This window comes from Pleurodeles waltl, chromosome 9 (assembly GCF_031143425.1).
Source record: "Pleurodeles waltl isolate 20211129_DDA chromosome 9, aPleWal1.hap1.20221129, whole genome shotgun sequence".
Classification (NCBI taxonomy): domain Eukaryota; kingdom Metazoa; phylum Chordata; class Amphibia; order Caudata; family Salamandridae; genus Pleurodeles; species Pleurodeles waltl.
The window spans coordinates 1,151,412,398-1,151,432,939 of record NC_090448.1 but is presented as its reverse complement, the minus strand read 5'-3'; the positions used below and the strand labels follow the sequence as shown (position 1 = coordinate 1,151,432,939).

Below are 20,542 nucleotides of genomic sequence, written 5' to 3'. Positions count from 1 at the left end.
AAAATTAGATTCCTGCAACTACAAGAAGAAGGACTGCCTAGCTGAAAACCCCTGCAGAGGAAGACCAGAAGACGACAACTGCCTTGGCTCCAGAAACTCACCGGCCTGTCTCCTGCCTTCCAAAGATCCTGCTCCAGCGACGCCTTCCAAAGGGACCAGCGACCTCGACATCCTCTGAGGACTGCCCCTGCTTCGAAAAGACAAGAAACTCCCGAGGACAGCGGACCTGCTCCAAGAAAAGCTGCAACTTTGTTTCCAGCAACTTTAAAGAACTCTGCAAGCTCCCCGCAAGAAGCGTGAGACTTGCAACACTGCACCCGGCGACCCCGACTCGGCTGGTGGCGATCCAACACCTCAGGAGGGACCCCAGGACTACTCTAAGACTGTGAGTACAAAAACCTGTCCCCCCTGAGCCCCCACAGCGCCGCCTGCAGAGGGAATCCCGAGGCTTCCCCTGACCGCGACTCTTTGAACCTAAAGTCCCGACGCCTGGGAGAGACCCTGCACCCGCAGCCCCCAGGACCTGAAGGACCGGACTTTCACTGGAGAAGTGACCCCCAGGAGTCCCTCTCCCTTACCCAAGTGGAGGTTTCCCCGAGGAATCCCCCCCTTGCCTGCCTGCAGCGCTGAAGAGATCCCGAGATCTCTCATAGACTAACATTGCGAACCCGACGCTTGTTTCTACACTGCACCCGGCCGCCCCCGCGCCGCTGAGGGTGAAATTTCTGTGTGGGCTTGTGTCCCCCCCGGTGCCCTACAAAACCCCCCTGGTCTGCCCTCCGAAGACGCGGGTACTTACCTGCAAGCAGACCGGAATCGGGGCACCCCCCTCTCTCCATTCTATCCTATGTGTTTTGGGCACCACTTTGAACTCTGCACCTGACCGGCCCTGAGCTGCTGGTGTGGTGACTTTGGGGTTGCTCTGAACCCCCAACGGTGGGCTACCTTGGACCAAGAACTAAGCCCTGTAAGTGTCTTACTTACCTGGTTAACCTAACAAATACTTACCTCCCCTAGGAACTGTGAAAATTGCACTGTGTCCACTTTTAAAACAGCTATTTGTGAATAACTTGAAAAGTATACATGCAATTTTGATGATTTGAAGTTCCTAAAGTACTTACCTGCAATACCTTTCGAATGAGATATTACATGTAGAATTTGAACCTGTGGTTCTTAAAATAAACTAAGAAAAGATATTTTTCTATACAAAAACCTATTGGCTGGATTTGTCTCTGAGTGTGTGTACCTCATTTATTGTCTATGTGTATGTACAACAAATGCTTAACACTACTCCTTGGATAAGCCTACTGCTCGACCACACTACCACAAAATAGAGCATTAGTATTATCTCTTTTTGCCACTATCTTACCTCTAAGGGGAACCCTTGGACTCTGTGCATGCTATTCCTTACTTTGAAATAGCACATACAGAGCCAACTTCCTACATTGGTGGATCAGCGGTGGGGTACAAGACTTTGCATTTGCTGGACTACTCAGCCAATACCTGATCACACGACAAATTCCAAAATTGTCATTAGAAATTCATTTTAGCAATTTGAAATTTTTCTAAATTCTTAAAAGTCCTGCTAGGGCCTTGTGTGTTAAGTCCCTGTTTAGCATTGTCTTTTAGAGTTTAAAAGTTTGTTAAAAGTTTGAAATTAGATTCTAGAAACAGTTTTAGATTCTTTAAAAAGTATTCCAACTCTTAGCAGAATAATGTCTGATACAGAGATGCAGGTGGTGGAACTCGACACCACACCTTACCTCCATCTTAAGATGAGGGAGCTAAGGTCTCTCTGTAATATAAAGAAAATAACCATTGGCTCCAGACCTACCAAAATTCAGCTCCAGGAGCTGTTGGCAGAGTTTGAAAAAGCCAACCCCTCTGATGATGACCTCACAGAGGAAGAAATTAGTGACTTGGAGGCCAATGTCCCTCCTCCAGTCCTAAATAGGGAGAACAGGACCCCTCAAGTCCTGTCTCCAACTGTGTTAGTCAGAAATAGTGAGTCCCTCACAGGAGGGTCCCACATTTCTGAAATCACTGAGGATGCTCTCAGTGAAGATGACCTCCTGTTAGCCAGGATGGCCAAAAGATTGGCTTTAGAGAGACAGCTCCTAGCCATAGAAAGGGAAAGACAAGAGATGGGCCTAGGACCCATCAATGGTGTGGCAGCAATATAAATAGGGTCAGAGATTCTCCTGACATGTTAAAAATCCCCAAAGGGATTGTGACAAAATATGAAGATGGTGATGACATCACCAAATGGTTCACAGCTTTTGAGAGGGCTTGTGTAACCAGAAAAGTGAACAGATCTCACTGGGGTGCTCTCCTTTGGGAAATGTTCACTGGAAAGTGTAGGGATAGACTCCTCACACTCTCTGGAAAAGATGCAGAATCTTATGACCTCATGAAGGGTACCCTGATTGAGGGCTTTGGATTCTCCACTGAGGAGTACAGGATTAGGTTCAGGGGGGCTCAAAAATCCTCGAGCCAGACCTGGGTTGACTTTGTTGACTACTCAGTGAAAACACTAGATGGTTGGATTCAAGGCAGTGGTGTAAGTAATTATGATGGGCTGTACAATTTATTTGTGAAAGAACACCTATTGAGTAATTGTTTCAATGATAAACTGCATCAGCATCTGGTAGACCTAGGACCAATTTCTCCCCAAGAATTGGGAAAGAAGGCGGACCATTGGGTCAAGACAAGGGTGTCCAAGACTTCAACAGGGGGTGACCAAAAGAAAGGGGTCACAAAGACTCCCCAGGGGAAGGGTGATGAGACAGCCAAAACTAAAAATAATAAAGAGTCTTCTACAGGCCCCCAAAAACCTGCACAGGAGGGTGGGCCCAGAGCCTCTTCACAAAACAATGGGTACAAGGGTAAAAACTTTGATCCCAAAAAGGCCTGGTGTCATAGCTGTAAACAGCATGGACACCAAACTGGAGACAAGGCCTGTCCCAAGAAAGGTTCCACTCCAAACTCCCATCCAGGTAACACTGGTATGGCTAGTCTCCAAGTGGGATCAACAGTGTGCCCAGAGCAAATCAGGGTCCACACTGAAGCTATTCTAGTTTCTGAGGGTGGGGTGGATTTAGCCACACTAGCTGTCTGGCCGCCTAACATGCAAAAATACAGACAGCAACTCTTAATTAATGGGACTAGAATAGAGGGCCTGAGGGATACAGGTGCCAGTGTCACCATGGTGACAGAGAAACTGGTTTCCCCTGGCCAATACCTGACTGGAAAAACTTACACAGTCACCAACGCTGACAATCAGAGAAAAGTACATCCCATGGCAATGGTTACTTTAGAATGGGGAGGGGTCAATGGCCTGAAACAGGTGGTGGTCTCCTCAAATATCCCAGTGGACTGTCTGCTTGGAAATGACCTGGAGTCCTCAGCATGGGCTGAGGTAGAACTAAAAACCCATGCAGCAATGCTGGGTATCCCTGAACTGGTGTGTGTGAAAACAAGAGCACAGTGCAAGGCACAGGGTGAACAAGTAGAGCTGGAGTCTGGAAGAATGGCCCAGCCTACCAAGAGAACAGGAAAGTCAGCTGGGAAACCAACTGCAACACAGCAAAAGAAAGGGAACCTCTCTTCTCAGGAAGAAGTTCTGCCCTCTGAGGGAACTGAGCCTTTGGAGCTTGAACCTTATCAGGTTGAGCTCTTAGGCCCAGGGGGACCCTCAAGGGAGGAGCTGTGTAAGGGACAAGAAACCTGTCCCTCTCTTGAAGGCTTAGGCAGCAAGCTGCTGAAGAGTCCAAAGGCAAGAAAAATGGAACGCATAGGGTCTATTGGGAAGATGGACTCCTGTACACTGAGGCCAGAGACCCCAAACCTGGTGCCACTAGGAGAGTGGTAGTGCCTCAGCTGTTCAGGAAGTTCATCCTAACATTGGCCCATGACATTCCCCTTGCTGGACATTTGGGACAAACCAAGACGTGGGGAGAGGTTAGTCAACCACTTCTACTGGCCCAATATGTCCAACATGGTTAAGGAGTTTTGCCTCTCCTGCCCCACCTGTCAAGCCAGTGGTAAGACAGGTGGACATCCAAAGGCCCCCCTCATCCCACTTCCAGTGGTGGGGGTTCCCTTTGAAAGAGTGGGTGTGGACATAGTTGGTCCACTGGAACCTCCCACAGCCTCAGGAAATATGTATATCCTGGTAGTAGTGGAACATGCTACCAGGTATCCTGAAGCTATTCCCCTTAGGTCGACTACTGCCCCTGCAGTAGCCAAGGCCCTCATTGGTATCTTTACCAGAGTGGGTTTCCCTAAGGAGGTGGTGTCTGACAGAGGTACCAACTTCATGTCAGCATACCTAAAGCACATGTGGAATGAGTGTGGAGTGACTTATAAATTCACTACACCATACCATCCACAAACTAATGGCTTGGTTGAGAGATTCAACAAGACATTAAAAGGCATGATCATGGGGCTCCCAGAAAAGCTCAAAAGGAGATGGGATGTCCTCTTGCCATGTCTGCTTTTCGCTTACAGAGAGGTGCCACAGAAGGGAGTAGGATTCTCACCCTTTGAACTTCTGTTTGGTCATCCTGTAAGGGGACCACTTGCCCTTGTTAAAGAAGGCTGGGAGAGACCTCTCCATGAGCCTAAACAGGACATAGTGGACTATGTACTTGGCCTTCGCTCTAGAATGGCAGAGTACATGGAAAAGGCAACCAAAAACCTTGAGGCCAGCCAACAGCTCCAGAAGTTTTGGTATGACCAAAAGGCTGCACTGGTTGAGTTCCAACCAGGGCAGAAAGTCTGGGTTCTGGAGCCTGTGGCTCCCAGGGCACTCCAGGACAAATGGAGTGGCCCTTACCCAGTACTAGAAAGGAAGAGTCAGGTCACCTACCTGGTGGACCTGGGCACAAGCAGGAGCCCCAAGAGGGTGATCCATGTAAACCGCCTTAAGCTCTTCCACGACAGGGCTGATGTCAATCTGTTGATGGTAACAGATGAGGATCAGGAGGCAGAGAGTGAACCTCTCCCTGATCTTCTGTCATCAGACCCAAAAGATGGCACAGTAGATGGAGTGATCTACTCAGACACCCTCTCTGGCCAACAGCAAGCTGATTGTAGGAGAGTCCTACAACAGTTTCCTGAACTCTTCTCCCTAACCCCTGGTCAGACACACCTGTGTACCCATGATGTGGACACAGGAGACAGCATGCCTGTCAAGAACAAAATCTTTAGACAATCTGACCATGTTAAGGAAAGCATCAAGGTGGAAGTCCACAAGATGCTGGAATTGGGAGTAATTGAGCGCTCTGACAGCCCCTGGGCTAGCCCAGTGGTCTTAGTCCCCAAACCTCACACCAAAGATGGAAAGAAAGAGATGAGGTTTTGTGTGGACTACAGAGGGCTCAATTCTGTCACCAAGACAGACGCTCATCCAATTCCAAGAGCTGATGAGCTCATAGATAAATTAGGTGCTGCCAAATTCTTAAGTACCTTTGACTTGACAGCAGGGTACTGGCAAATAAAAATGGCACCTGGAGCAAAAGAGAAAACAGCATTCTCCACACCTGATGGGCATTATCAGTTTACTGTTATGCCCTTTGGTTTAAAGAATGCCCCTGCCACCTTCCAAAGGTTGGTGAATCAAGTCCTTGCTGGCTTGGAGTCCTTTAGCACAGCTTATCTTGATGATATTGCTGTCTTTAGCTCCACCTGGCAGGATCACCTGGTCCACCTGAAGAAGGTTTTGAAGGCTCTGCAATCTGCAGGCCTCTCTATCAAGGCATCCAAATGCCAGATAGGGCAGGGAACTGTGGTTTACTTGGGCCACCTTGTAGGTGGAGGCCAAGTTCAGCCACTCCAACCCAAGATCCAGACTATTCTGGACTGGGTAGCTCCAAAAACCCAGACTCAAGTCAGGGCATTCCTTGGCTTGACTGGGTATTACAGGAGGTTTGTGAAGGGATATGGATCCATTGTGACAGCCCTCACTGAACTCACCTCCAAGAAAATGCCCAAGAAAGTGAACTGGACTGTGGAATGCCAACAGGCCTTTGACACCCTGAAACAGGCAATGTGCTCAGCACCAGTTCTAAAAGCTCCAGATTATTCTAAGCAGTTCATTGTGCAGACTGATGCCTCTGAACATGGGATAGGGGCAGTTTTGTCCCAAACAAATGATGATGGCCTTGACCAGCCTGTTGCTTTCATTAGCAGGAGGTTACTCCCCAGGGAGCAGCGTTGGAGTGCCATTGAGAGGGAGGCCTTTGCTGTGGTTTGGTCCCTGAAGAAGCTGAGACCATACCTCTTTGGGACTCACTTCCTAGTTCAAACTGACCACAGACCTCTCAAATGGCTGATGCAAATGAAAGGTGAAAATCCTAAACTGTTGAGGTGGTCCATCTCCCTACAGGGAATGGACTTTATAGTGGAACACAGACCTGGGACTGCCCATGCCAATGCAGATGGCCTTTCCAGGTTCTTCCACTTAGACAATGAAGACTCTCTTGGGAAAGGTTAGTCTCATCCTCTTTCGTTTGGGGGGGGGGGTTGTGTAAGGAAATGCCTCCTTGGCATGGTTGCCCCCTGACTTTTTGCCTTTGCTGATGCTATGTTTACAATTGAAAGTGTGCTGAGGCCTGCTAACCAGGCCCCAGCACCAGTGTTCTTTCCCTAACCTGTACTTTTGTATCCACAATTGGCAGACCCTGGCATCCAGATAAGTCCCTTGTAACTGGTACTTCTAGTACCAAGGGCCCTGATGCCAAGGAAGGTCTCTAAGGGCTGCAGCATGTCTTATGCCACCCTGGAGACCTCTCACTCAGCACAGACACCCTGCTTGCCAGCTTGTGTGTGCTAGTAAGGGCAAAACGAGTAAGTTGACATGGCACTCCCCTCAGGGTGCCATGCCAGCCTCTCACTGCCTATGCAGTATAGGTAAGACCCCCCTCTAGCAGCCTGCCACAAACCGAGACATGTTGCTGGCCCCATGGGGAGAGTGCCTTTGTCACTCTGAGGCCAGTAACAAAGCCTGCACTGGGTGGAGATGCTAACACCTCCCCCAGGCAGGAATTGTCACACCTGGCGGTGAGCCTCAAAGGCTCACCTCCTTTGTGCCAACCCAGCAGGACACTCCAGCTAGTGGAGTTGCCCGCCCCCTCCGGCCAGGCCCCACTTTTGGCGGCAAGGCCGGAGAAAATAATGAGAAAAACAAGGAGGAGTTACTGGCCAGTCAGGACAGCCCCTAAGGTGTCCTGAGCTGAAGTGACTCTAACTTTTAGAAATCCTCCATCTTGCAGATGGAGGATTCCCCCAATAGGGTTAGGATTGTGACCCCCTCCCCTTGGGAGGAGGCACAAAGAGGGTGTACCCACCCTCAGGGCTAGTAGCCATTGGCTACTAACCCCCCAGACCTAAACACGCCCTTAAATTTAGTATTTAAGGGCTACCCTGAACCCTAGAAAATTAGATTCCTGCAACTACAAGAAGAAGGACTGCCTAGCTGAAAACCCCTGCAGAGGAAGACCAGAAGACGACAACTGCCTTGGCTCCAGAAACTCACCGGCCTGTCTCCTGCCTTCCAAAGATCCTGCTCCAGCGACGCCTTCCAAAGGGACCAGCGACCTCGACATTCTCTGAGGACTGCCCCTGCTTCGAAAAGACAAGAAACTCCCGAGGACAGCGGACCTGCTCCAAGAAAAGCTGCAACTTTGTTTCCAGCAACTTTAAAGAACTCTGCAAGCTCCCCGCAAGAAGCGTGAGACTTGCAACACTGCACCCGGCGACCCCGACTCGGCTGGTGGCGATCCAACACCTCAGGAGGGACCCCAGGACTACTCTAAGACTGTGAGTACAAAAACCTGTCCTCCCTGAGCCCCCACAGCGCCGCCTGCAGAGGGAATCCCGAGGCTTCCCCTGACCGCGACTCTTTGAACCTAAAGTCCCGACGCCTGGGAGAGACCCTGCACCCGCAGCCCCCAGGACCTGAAGGACCGGACTTTCACTGGAGAAGTGACCCCCAGGAGTCCCTCTCCCTTACCCAAGTGGAGGTTTCCCCGAGGAATCCCCCCCTTGCCTGCCTGCAGCGCTGAAGAGATCCCGAGATCTCTCATAGACTAACATTGCGAACCCGACGCTTGTTTCTACACTGCACCCGGCCGCCCCCGCGCCGCTGAGGGTGAAATTTCTGTGTGGGCTTGTGTCCCCCCCGGTGCCCTACAAAACCCCCCTGGTCTGCCCTCCGAAGACGCGGGTACTTACCTGCAAGCAGACCGGAATCGGGGCACCCCCCTCTCTCCATTCTAGCCTATGTGTTTTGGGCACCACTTTGAACTCTGCACCTGACCGGCCCTGAGCTGCTGGTGTGGTGACTTTGGGGTTGCTCTGAACCCCCAACGGTGGGCTACCTTGGACCAAGAACTAAGCCCTGTAAGTGTCTTACTTACCTGGTTAACCTAACAAATACTTACCTCCCCTAGGAACTGTGAAAATTGCACTGTGTCCACTTTTAAAACAGCTATTTGTGAATAACTTGAAAAGTATACATGCAATTTTGATGATTTGAAGTTCCTAAAGTACTTACCTGCAATACCTTTCGAATGAGATATTACATGTAGAATTTGAACCTGTGGTTCTTAAAATAAACTAAGAAAAGATATTTTTCTATACAAAAACCTATTGGCTGGATTTGTCTCTGAGTGTGTGTACCTCATTTATTGTCTATGTGTATGTACAACAAATGCTTAACACTACTCCTTGGATAAGCCTACTGCTCGACCACACTACCACAAAATAGAGCATTAGTATTATCTCTTTTTGCCACTATCTTACCTCTAAGGGGAACCCTTGGACTCTGTGCATGCTATTCCTTACTTTGAAATAGCACATACAGAGCCAACTTCCTACACTGCACATATAGGTGTTAGTAGTGAATGGGTAGAAACAGAGAGGGAGCACAGAAAATTGGGACTACTGAAGAGGAGGGGTTAAGTCAGAAGTAAGGAGAGGTTTAGGGAGCGACATACACCCACCTACAAAAGAATAAGGCCATTCCTGTTCACAAAGTTTCCTTCTGTAAGTCCATTGCTGTTCCCATATTGAGCGTCTGTAGTTACAATAGCCAAAAGCCCCTAAAACAGTCAAAAATCTACTCACGCTCAGAGCTTGAGTAGATCCAGCACCACACATGGTCAACCTGTGGTACTGCAACATCCTCCCATAGAAAATTATGGTGGTGGGAACTTAAGAAAGAAAGTAATGTTAAAATAAATAAAATTATTTGAACTATTAATTAAAAATATAAATACATTTAAGTTAATGTTAAATACTATTTATATGTAAAGCATATTTATTTAATTACTTTTAATATTTTAATGACCATTTTTAGATTTTAAAATGAATCTAACATTAATTAATATTAAAATAATTAAATTACTTTTACATAATTCCATACATCACGTTTAATAAGTTTTAATACATAATACAAATATTTGTTACTTTACAGTGGAATTGTATATAATGTAACATAATCTATTGAAAATAATTACATTTAAAAGTAAATTATTATTGCTGTAATAATTATAAAAAAATAACATTAATACGTAAGGTACAAATATTTTTCCTATTTTTTTAAGAAAGTGTAATCTACTTTTACACTTTCCTTATTCTTTAGCATATGGAGATATTCACCCCAGTTGTAGAGGTCCAAGTGTGCTGAACATCGAATAGAACCTTAAATCACTACCAGCAGTAACTTTAAGGTTGTATTTGAAATTTATACTGACTTCACTTCTTATTTCAGTGGATGTAAGTCTGTACTTTTAAGTAATTGTACAGCTACTCAGAAGTGTAAGTTTGCATTTACTTGTAGTATATCAACAAATGTAGATTTACCTTCGTGAATAAGCCCCATGGTTAGCTGTTTTTGCTGCTCATTAACCAAGTTCATCGACTTGTGAGTTTTTTGGGGAGGATGGACAGCTGCTGTGAGTTGCCTTACAGATTATATACAGGATATAGCTTGTAAATGTGAATGACCTGCAAGAAGCAGGGCACCCTGTAAAACGGAGACTGCACACTTTCTCACACATTTTCTAATGCACTATTTATCAGAAAGGTTGATATCAAAAGCAGATGCAAGTGGGACTGGAGTTAGTGAGAAATATGTTTAATTTAGGGTAATGCCTCACTTTACCATCTTTATAAGTACAAGACTGCTCACTACTCTTATTTCTGTATACATCTATGAATGATCCAATGCTGGAAAATAATTTATTACTTTGTTTTGCCTCATTGTCAATAAGAATAACGTGTGAGGATAAATCTCTTTTCCCCTGAAAAGAGGTTCAGACTTGCTTGTTGTGCGCTCTTGCTTCAAAATGAGTATGTGATTAGAACATTTCACAGCTAAGCCCTGCCAGAGGCCCATAAATAGTTAGAGAGCCATAAACGGAAATTCCGTGTTTTTAACCTCTTCCAAAACGTTTTGTGGATGGAAATCAAACAGAGATCATTAGGAAGAGTAGAATTACCAAGCATCTAAAAGAGGTTTATGCGTACTTGCTTGGAGTATCCCGAAGCAGCTCATTAGTGGAATGCAAAGCTTTGATAGCACATATCAGAAACGAAGCACAGGCTACGTTTATAAATGTCCTGTTCAGTGACATACAGCGATGAAAAGTAAAGTTTCTCAGTACACTCCTATTCAGAGCAGGTTACTAAAGGCTGGAGAAATATAGTTCCTGCTCTTCAGTTACATGAGCAAGCAGACACCTGCTTTCTGAAGGTAGTGGAGGTGTTTTACCAATTAAATGGGGGTAGCCAGCCACAGGTCAAGAAGGTAAACATGACAAGAGTGGTGTCACAATGGCGAAGACTAGTTAGGGACACCCAGGTGTGTAATGGGTCTGCTGCAAGAAGGAAGAAAGTAAATGCATGTTCCCCAACGTTCTTCTATGTATTCAAAAGCTTGAATCATTCCCTGCTATCAGCCTGGGAATGCCCGATACATTAATACAGCAGTAAACAGTGTAAGATTACATACAGCATACAGTGTACAGTGCAAGGGGGCATAGGCCTGAAACAACATAGTATCTTGAGTAACACATCCACTTCATTTGAAAGAACCCAAAGTTTAGCCAGTGAGGTGGAAGCTTAAGTTCTCCTCCTCCCCTGGGGGCCACCATAGCTCAGATTTTCTACCGCACTTCATGTGTGAGGGAGTCCCCTGTCAGAGCTGTGCCCTCACCTTTCAGTAAACCTATTTTGGTCTGCCATGGATTTGAACCAGCCCTATTTTATCTTTGCCGTAGTTCATGTTGTTTTTAAGGTACATTATTGTATTTTCTGGACCAGGGAGATCATTTGATCTGACAACCAACTGTAACCAACTGTCACCATGGCTGACAATGAGAAGAAATCCCTATTCAAACCTTGTTCATCTTGTGGAAAAAAGATTTATACTGATGACCCACACTATGGGTATTTTATCTAATTCATAAGCCATCAAAATGCAAAATGTGTAAGTCTTTCTCAACTAACACTCTTAAGGGTAGACATTGGCATTCTTCCTTATAGCTAAAGATAATTTTCCTTCTGCTAAAAGAGATGCTCAGATGAGTAACTTCAGGGGAGAATTCCATGCAAAGTGCCCCTGCGAGCAGTTCTAGGGAGGTGGTGTACAATAGCAGACTTGGACAGTTTCCTTAGCATGACTTATTTGGTACAGCGCTTGCAGCACCTCCTTTGGTAACAAACCAGGTACTTAAGCCTCTAAGCACTATTGAGAGGTTCCACCTGTGGTAAATAAGAAGACATTTTTTATAAGATTCATCTTCACAGGAAGCCCCATTGACGACAAGACTGTCGAAGTTAAGGACATCACCTCCGCTGTTGACGATGATGAGACAATCAACAATGATCATCCCCTCGACGACTATACCATTGATGGTGACTAGAACGTTGACGCGAACCGTGCTGTCATACCGTCAATGACGACAACACCATCAACAAACATACCATCATGGCAACCACACAGTCAACAACAAATTTACTGTCATCGACTAAATAATCTTTGAGAGGCACACAGTCAGCAAAAAACATAGGAGAAAATATTTTTTCACCATTAATGCTGACAAATTTAACTCCATCTCCAATATCGCAGTCAGATCAAGAAGATGCTAGTGATTAGTCCTCATTGACACCTTACAGCCCAACACTATATATGTAAGACATGCCCCAGATTTTGGAGAGGAAGAAATGGACGAGAAGGAGTCCTACAACAAATATGTTTACCACTTTGCATCAGGACAGTCCCTCGCTAATTTGTACTGTCCAGAGACCACCCTTTCATTTAGTATGTTGTACGCAAGAATAGTTTTCATAGATCTTGCAGCACCACCGCATGTTCACCTAATGCCAAAACTTTCTGCATGATTTGCTTATTCAGTACTCATCAACTGACTTGGAATAAATCCCACATACTCAAACAGAAAATGCCTCTAATAAATTCAACCTCGTTTGAAGGTCTGCTACATTCTGGTCAACCCTCTCACATAAACATTGGCTACAAATGTTGTTCTATTGTTACAATAGCATTCTTCAGTTTGTTTATGAATTGTTCCTAAGTTCTTGCTTCTTCTCAGATCACACTATCATCCGAATTTGTCTTTCAGCTCCAGAGAGTCCTCTAAATAAACTATTGATCATAATGTTAGAATCACTCAGATCAGGCTCTTTCTGGAGAAGGTCCTGTTACTTATCATACAGTTTGGATAGTTGACCCTGCCCTCTGACCTAAACCGTTCTTACCTTTAAAAGAACCTCAGACATTTGAATCATCCCCTCTTTGACATCAGTCCCATGCAGATCATGCTGTATTTTCCTTCCATACAATGAACATGCAAACAACCAATTGCTCAGTGATAATTGCTTCCTCTGCTGTTGGAAAATCTAGTCCGAAACATATATTATCATCCATTATTTCTCTAAATATGAGAGGTTTTTTTGGTAAATCATCTTGTACTTTACACAATACCACCGTAAATGCTATGGGTCTGCATGATGCTTTGGTATGGCTGTCAGTGGTAGGTATCACCAGAGCCCTTTCGCTTCTGGATGGCAGTATCCCGGAGTTCCTGAATCACAGATATTCATGTGCTGATCAGGCACCACATTCCTGCCGTTACCAGCTGAATACTAAGATCTAAGTTCTCATTTCCAATAAATGGCAGCACAAATGTTCCCAAGGCACCTAGGAAGTACTTCCACTTCCACCATGCAGGGTCAGCGCCCTACCCATACATCACTAACTATACCATTCAATTTCCCTTGCTGATCAGGAAGTGCAGACATACCTAACCGGTTGTGATGGAAAGAGAATAAGAGTTAGGTTTTCCAGAATCATGATGAAGGTAATGATTTCATCTTAAACTCAGATGCTTTTGCACTTATTCATGAGCATTTATGCTTGTAAGTTAGCTGGGTAGTTTAATGCATCTGTTGTGATAAACTGTGTGTAACATCTAGGCTAGAGGTCGCTATCCAGTCTTTCATCCTTAAAGGTATATGCAAAGAATATTTCTGAGCTAGACAATTGTGCCTTATGCTATTAGCACCTAGAGGAGCTGTAGTTACTTTGTAGTGTGAGCTGCAGGCATGGTTGCTATTACTAATTCATGTGCTCAGGAAGGTTTGAGAAACACACCGGGTAGTAGGTGCTTTACTGTTAAAAAAAAAACCTGCAGTGCTCTTGCTAGCAGTGCAGTTTCCCTGTAGTCCCTAGCCACTATAGATCTTTGCTGAATCATTTCTCCAAGGGGAAAACATAATGAGCTGTAGGGCCTTGTAAATCGTGCAAAGCGCGCATTTCAGAGCATTCCATGGAGGCACAGTACAGCAGACGTTTCGTTTCTGAAAAATAAATCCCTGCTTGCAAAATATCCAGGATGCGGGCAGAGCTAATAACTGACACAGCATGGCAACTGCTTACTGCCAGGAAAACAATGGAAAGGATAATGGAAGTTAACAACCACGCAGCTAGTGGGAGTCTGTGTTCAATCTCATTAATAAATAATTCAGGGAATGGCTTTAGTAATGCTTTAAATGAGTTGAAGAATAGCTATGTTCTCTTTTTTTTAACCAAAATGGGGAATGGGTTACCTCTGGGATTTATTAAGTTGAAGATTCGAGATGCTCTGGTTATTGACTTGGAGAATGGGTTCCGTCTGGTTGTGATGGCGTTAGAGAATGGGTTCAGTGTGGTTGTGATTGAAAGGGGGAATAGGAATGATCTGAGATGTGGAATGGGAAGGTGTTTTGATTGAGATGTGGAATTGGTTTAGTGTTGTTTTGAATGGAATGGGGAATTGGAAATTGTTCTTTTGATTGACATGAGATTTGGAAGGAGTTAAATTTGCTTGCGATGGGGAATTGTTTTAATGTTTTTTCTATTGAAATGGGGAGGAGGAGTTGATTTGACTGAGATGCTGTATTGGTTGATTGGTGTTTTGATGGGGAAGGCGCCACCTCATTTTCTTAGTAGGATAATTTAGTCACTATGGCTAGTTAAATTTTAGAATGGTGTTGCTATGGCACTTGTTGAGTAAGAGAATATGCGTGCATTTTTTTCAATTTAGTTTGATGATCTGTTCACCCTAGTGTTGATTCCTGTGGAAAATAGGTGCACTATTGCTTTGATTTATTTTGAAACTAGGTCACTGTTGATTCAAATGGTGAATTGAACGCTATGATTTTGATTGAGTTGGGAGATTCATTTCACTTTGTTGTTTTTTTATTTTTATTTTGAGAAATGGTCCACTGTGGACTTGTTGAGATGGAGATTAAATGCAGCCAGGCTGTTTCTGGAATTAGAGAATACGGTCGCTGATTTTGATTGAGTTGCAAGTTGACTTTACTCTGGTATTAAATGTGTTGCAGTGAGGATCATTTTCGTTTTTTCTTTAGCTGGACAATTTACTCACTACGTTTTCAATTCACTTGTTATTCTTGGCATAACCGTCAGAAAAATAATCTATTTGCAAGTTGAAATGGCCTGGCCTATGGTGAAATTAGGAGGCTTAACAACATATAAGCATCCATGAAAGGTCTGTCATTTTAGGGCATTGGTGGGAGGAGAGGGAGCATATGCATCTGCTTAAGACCGGGAGATCTTACTCCTCTCTATGCAGGCCATATCTCACACACACACACACACACACAGACACTCACTCTCTCTCTCTCACACACACACACACTCTCTCTCTCATGAATCATTTGATTCAATGTAAAAGTTGGAGCAGCTTCATCCTGTAACCAGTTACTAGCCCCTCTGTATGATGTTCCTTTGAGACTTGCCAGCAGTAAAGAAAGGACCTCAGAGTTGACATGTCACCAAGAACCAGGTGCAGGCAGTATTGCCTCATGAATGAAGGATAAAGGTCACCATGCAACAGTGTCTCCCAAGGCATCCAAAAATCTACTTGTGGCGTAAGGGATGGTAGAGTAAGAAGTGCTAAGAGGGTTAGAAGAAGCTACAATGACATGTTAGAGTGCTGGTAGCTGGAGAGTGATAAGTGTTTGGTAAGCAATGGATGAGTAGCAAAGCTGATGCAGAATTCCATGCCAAGCAGCTTCTTCTCTTGTCACCCCTACTCTGACCTCCTCTCACAACCACCATTTTCAACATTGATGGCATGTTTTATCAACGTACTTATCCATTATTTACATTTATCTGCTAAACAGCCCCTTAAAATACCAGCTGGAGTTCTTGGCATGTGCACTCCATCCTTAGCATATTTTCACCCGTCTTGCTCACTAACCAAAAAAACGAAAATCTTCTTAGTAAAACCATCTGCCGGTCACTTATCATGAAGGTGCAGGCTTAAAGGGCATGTGGGTAGCTGGGACCTGAGGGACACCTCATGTTCATGCACCCAGTAAATACTATGTGCTGGATTAGAGCGCTGAAAGCTAAAACAACAGATCCCAGCCAAGCTGTCAACATTTCATCAGATTCAATATTTTGCTAAATCATGAAATACTCTTTTCTCAAGAACAAGTACTCCTGGAGTTTCTGGTAAAACCAAATACGTTATCTAAGACCCTGTGAAATTTTATTTACACCTGAAAAATATGCCTAATTCAAGAAATTGGCATTACGTTAAAGTCACAAAATTTTGCATTAAACAATTTTGCATCATTTTTGTCTCGCTCTTGGGGACTTATTTAAACAGATATTTCGTGTTCGAACTAGATCTGCTGTCAGCATCTTGCATAACTTTTTACATGACACACACCATTACTTGAAAACTTCACGCAAGCTACCAGCGAACCACATTTATTTTCATTCACATAATGTCATGTAACCTTTTGTAATAATCTCAAAATTTCACACACAAATTACACGTTTTGCATCCTATTTTTTAGTTTTCCACTGCCAATCTTTACCCAGACTGAGCTGAATGTTATGCACTGTACATTAACAATTGGTCTGTATGACAAATCCCTTCGTGCATCTACTTTTTTTTTTTAAAGTACCATATTCTTTTCGTTTTCCGGCTCTCACCTGTCTGACCTTAAATATTCCCCATAAATCCCATTTTATTTTTACCAGATGACTTGATCATCCATTTTGCCAGCCCAAAGCCCAGGGATCCCAGTTCCCAATTCTCATTCCGAGTTTGGTGTAAATCACGATTACGGGGTAAACAGGAGTTTGCACTCATTTCGGGATTGCAAGTTGAGTCGGGGACCTACTCATCAGGTAACTTCCCCCGTCATATTTTTACCAAGAAAGTCTTAATGAAACACAAATTGGGGAAAATGATCAGAATGGCAGAAAAACTGTAGAAGCCGGTAGACAAAAAACGCTGCTTTCTTTCAAAGGAAGAAAGTTTGTTATCGGGAGTCAATCCCCCATGAGGACATTACGTAAGCCTGTGGTATTGGTAATTACTGGCTGCAGGATTCCTGCACCAAATGATTCTCAACCCGTTATTACCAGGGGCTGGGTATATGCATTATCCTCTGCATGGCTGCTTGCCGCCACTCTACATTGGCCAGTGTCATTGCCTCTCCAGCTGCACACAACCCTCATGGAAGTGATTCCCTGAAAGAGATCACACGATACTGAGTAAAGATTGACTCTTAACCACTGAAAGGCCAACTCCAGCACCTGAAATTATGACCACTACTTAGCACTTCACTCTGGATACCCTAACCCTACAATTATTTTTCTTTACAATTCTATTCCCCATGATGCTTCCTTAAAGAATATGAAAAGGAGAACCCTGGCCGCTGTATTATGAATCGCTGGTGCTGTTAAACATTTACCTGACCTGCAAAGCTACAATGTAACTCAGATGTGTACTAAGAGTTATAAAACTGTTCCCTCAGCAGATTTGATGTTGGTAAATCTTCTCCAGCATAGGATCTTTGCCGACTTCGATTCTTGAATTGGTCTCAGTCGGTAAGATAGGAATCTTTGATGCAGTGCTTACATAGCAGTATAGGTATAGAACCAGCACTGAAAACCATAAACTAAATATAGTCTGTCCACTGGATTACGTAATCCGGGCCCTGTGAGGTGGAGGCAGAAAGCTCAACAGGCTTCAACTACCAGATTGTCCATGGTAGAGAGGGGGACTCGGGGCCCTTGATTGATTTTTCACTGTTTTGCATATTGTTGTCTTTCTTTGAGTTCATCAGCCTCATCTTCCGAAAAGGAAGGTGATTTCACTTCTGTTTTGTTTGAAAGCGACTACCTGCAGATTTCTTTCCATCACTGAGTCTTCAGCCGAGAAGCGTTGTTCAGAACTTGCAGTACCTGCAAGAAACAATTGTCACATAGATAATCTACATAGCAAGCGTGTTTGCTCTTTCCACCTGCATCACGATTCACAAATGTGTGCGATTTACCTCACTTTACTGTCAAGAACCCCGAAGACCTGCAGCAGGAAATTGGCCGAAGCACTTCTGAAGGAGAGAGATCAGTCTGCTCAATCCCATCTTCTCCAAAGACAAAACAGAAGGAAAAACTACATTTCGTTCCTGTTGAGGGAATTTTGCTTTAAAAGTTCAACTGCCTTATGAGCACGCTCGTAGTGCCCAGAGTCCAGTTCTCTCCTCTAAAGCGGTCTCTACAGCATGATCGTCTGTGCTGCCCTCCATTTCATCAGCCAGTTTAGAGCCAGCACAGGTATTCCAACATGGTATTTCTAAAATGTAAGTGACAGTGGATATCAACTTCCTGTCAAAAAAATAAAAACTGTGCTTTCAGTAGGATCATCAACACTTCAGCTGGCTGCCAAGCCATCCCTTACTATATTGTCAGTTACAACTTTATCTACTTCCTGACATCTGCCTTTTGTGCTGCTGATGGCTTCTGCAACCTCACTGCGATACAATTGATTGCTCCATCCATTTTCTTCCTTGTCGCCTGTGTAGGACTTCTCACAACTCCATCGTCGGTTACTGTGCCAGTTGTGCACCTACTTTGTCTTCTGCATTGTATATTTCCATTGCTCTAACCACTAGTTTACCAATTCAACCACTTTACCTATTCAGTCTATACTGGTATCCCCTAGAAACCCACCAATACAGTCACAAGATTTAGTGCTTCTAGAACGTCCTTCTGTTCATGAAGAGGAAAATGAGGAAGATGATTACCAAAACCATGATGAGGAAGAGGAGGAAATTAAGGCTTTCGTTGGTTCTGGTGAAAAAAATCGATGTTACTTAAAAGTTTAAATTTGTGTCACAAGAAGAGAATAATGAAGTTGAATACCCCTCACAGTGACATAGACACCTCTAGTCTCCACTTTCACCACTGGCTCTATCTCAAGGACATGGCAAAGCGTATCTTTTGCAGGAAATTGAAGTCATAGGTGTGCTGTCTTGGGGTGTTCACTGTACAGATGAGCACTAATAATAGTAAAAGATTGCTGGCACTCTGCCTGCTAGCCAGTCCCAAGAAGCACAGCTTCAAATGGGTCAGTAGGCCCGATCCATTTTACAGTGAATTCATTGGCTGAACTCCAAGTTTACTCAATTTTAAATTTTAAATACTCAAATGTTATCAATTCAAAGCCCAATAGTAGCATCCAACGAAAAAATCATTATTTCCTTATATGCGTCCTCTGGAATATATCAATTCTCTTCAGTGCAATCCAGTATCACAAATGACCCAATGCATTTCAGGTAAACAAGACCCTTCTTCACGGGTAACCAAAAACAAAACAATATACAGCAGAATAGTAGGACCCAATGACAATGTGAAGGATTGTGAACTACATGCAAAAATAACCATAATAATGCTGCTGAAACATGCTCAAAGGATGTGTGTTTGGATTCATGCTCGTGTTACATTGCTATCATAATGATGGCAGAGAGACCGTGTTTGTACGTTAGAACATGGTTAAGTAACTTGGCACGAGAAAATAGTTAGGAATACATCGACCCCTGAAATTCTCAGCACCAAAGCAAACAATAATGATATGTAAAAGAGCATGACACGTTATCTGTCTTATAAGTATGCGATTAAAATGAAAATGTGTGTGTGTCCAAACAAGTACACGTGCATGATGTCAACCACAAATCAAGAAACAACACCAAAATATAACCCATACAGTGTTGAAACTACCTAGAATGTGATTAACAGGAAACCAGGTGGAACGCCATGAAAGTGCTGGCGTGCACGCGGCGTCGATATTACCAAACAGTGCTAATAACCACGTTAACCCGGAAGTATGAGTAACAAGAAACCAGGTAAAGGCATTTTCAGATCAGGGCCTAAATTGTGGCATCACATGAGCAACTCAAGTGTTTCTCAAACGTGATAGCAGTGGAGACTGCTTATCTGCATTTACTAGTATCACAGTTGTGACTGATATCTGAAGAATACCTCTAAGGAAAAAGTGTTGCTAGATAGCTGGAGCTCTTTCCTGATCCTCCAAAGGTGGACATTTGCATCAAGTAGGCAGTACATTTTTAAGGTGTATTTTCTGTTTCTGTTCTTAAGTTTCTGTATTATCGAATGTTTACTTACTGATCCTAATAGCATCTAGTTTTGACTGATTATAAATTTGCAATTTTCGGGCACTACAGGACAAAGATGGGACAACTACTTAAGTGCCTGTCACTTTTAATGTGAAGATGCATACCATATTAATCTAATTATGATGTGCTCTTCCATCCACAGAGAAGACAGCTTCCTACTCGTTTATCTACTATCTAATGACATTGGGCTATCGCCTTGTTGAAAGACTGATGTTGAAAAGTGGTTTGATCGACCTTCTACCTAAGAATTAGGACAACAGTGTGCCTATCTCTATAATGCTTTGGTCATGACTTTGCCTGGACAAAATTCCATGCCTCTGTGGAAAATTGTAAATATTATACTACGGAACCAGTGTTAGAAAAGACAGGATTTCCAGAATTCAGGTTGCAGTTTCTTAACTATTTAGAAAATTACAATTTGTTTTGTTTTCGAAGTTTGCCAGATAATGCTGAAATGTAGACAGGCGTACAGGACTGTATCAAAAAATATGTTAAATGGCAACATGTTGGAGTA

At 43.9% G+C, this 20,542-nt stretch overlaps 1 protein-coding gene across 9 annotated transcripts in view; it reads left to right on the top strand.

The window, feature by feature from the left end:
• RYR3 (ryanodine receptor 3) overlaps window positions 1-20,542 on the top strand; it is a 1,450,647-nt gene that overhangs the window by 735,313 nt on the left and 694,792 nt on the right. The gene's annotated exons all lie outside the window — the stretch shown is intronic.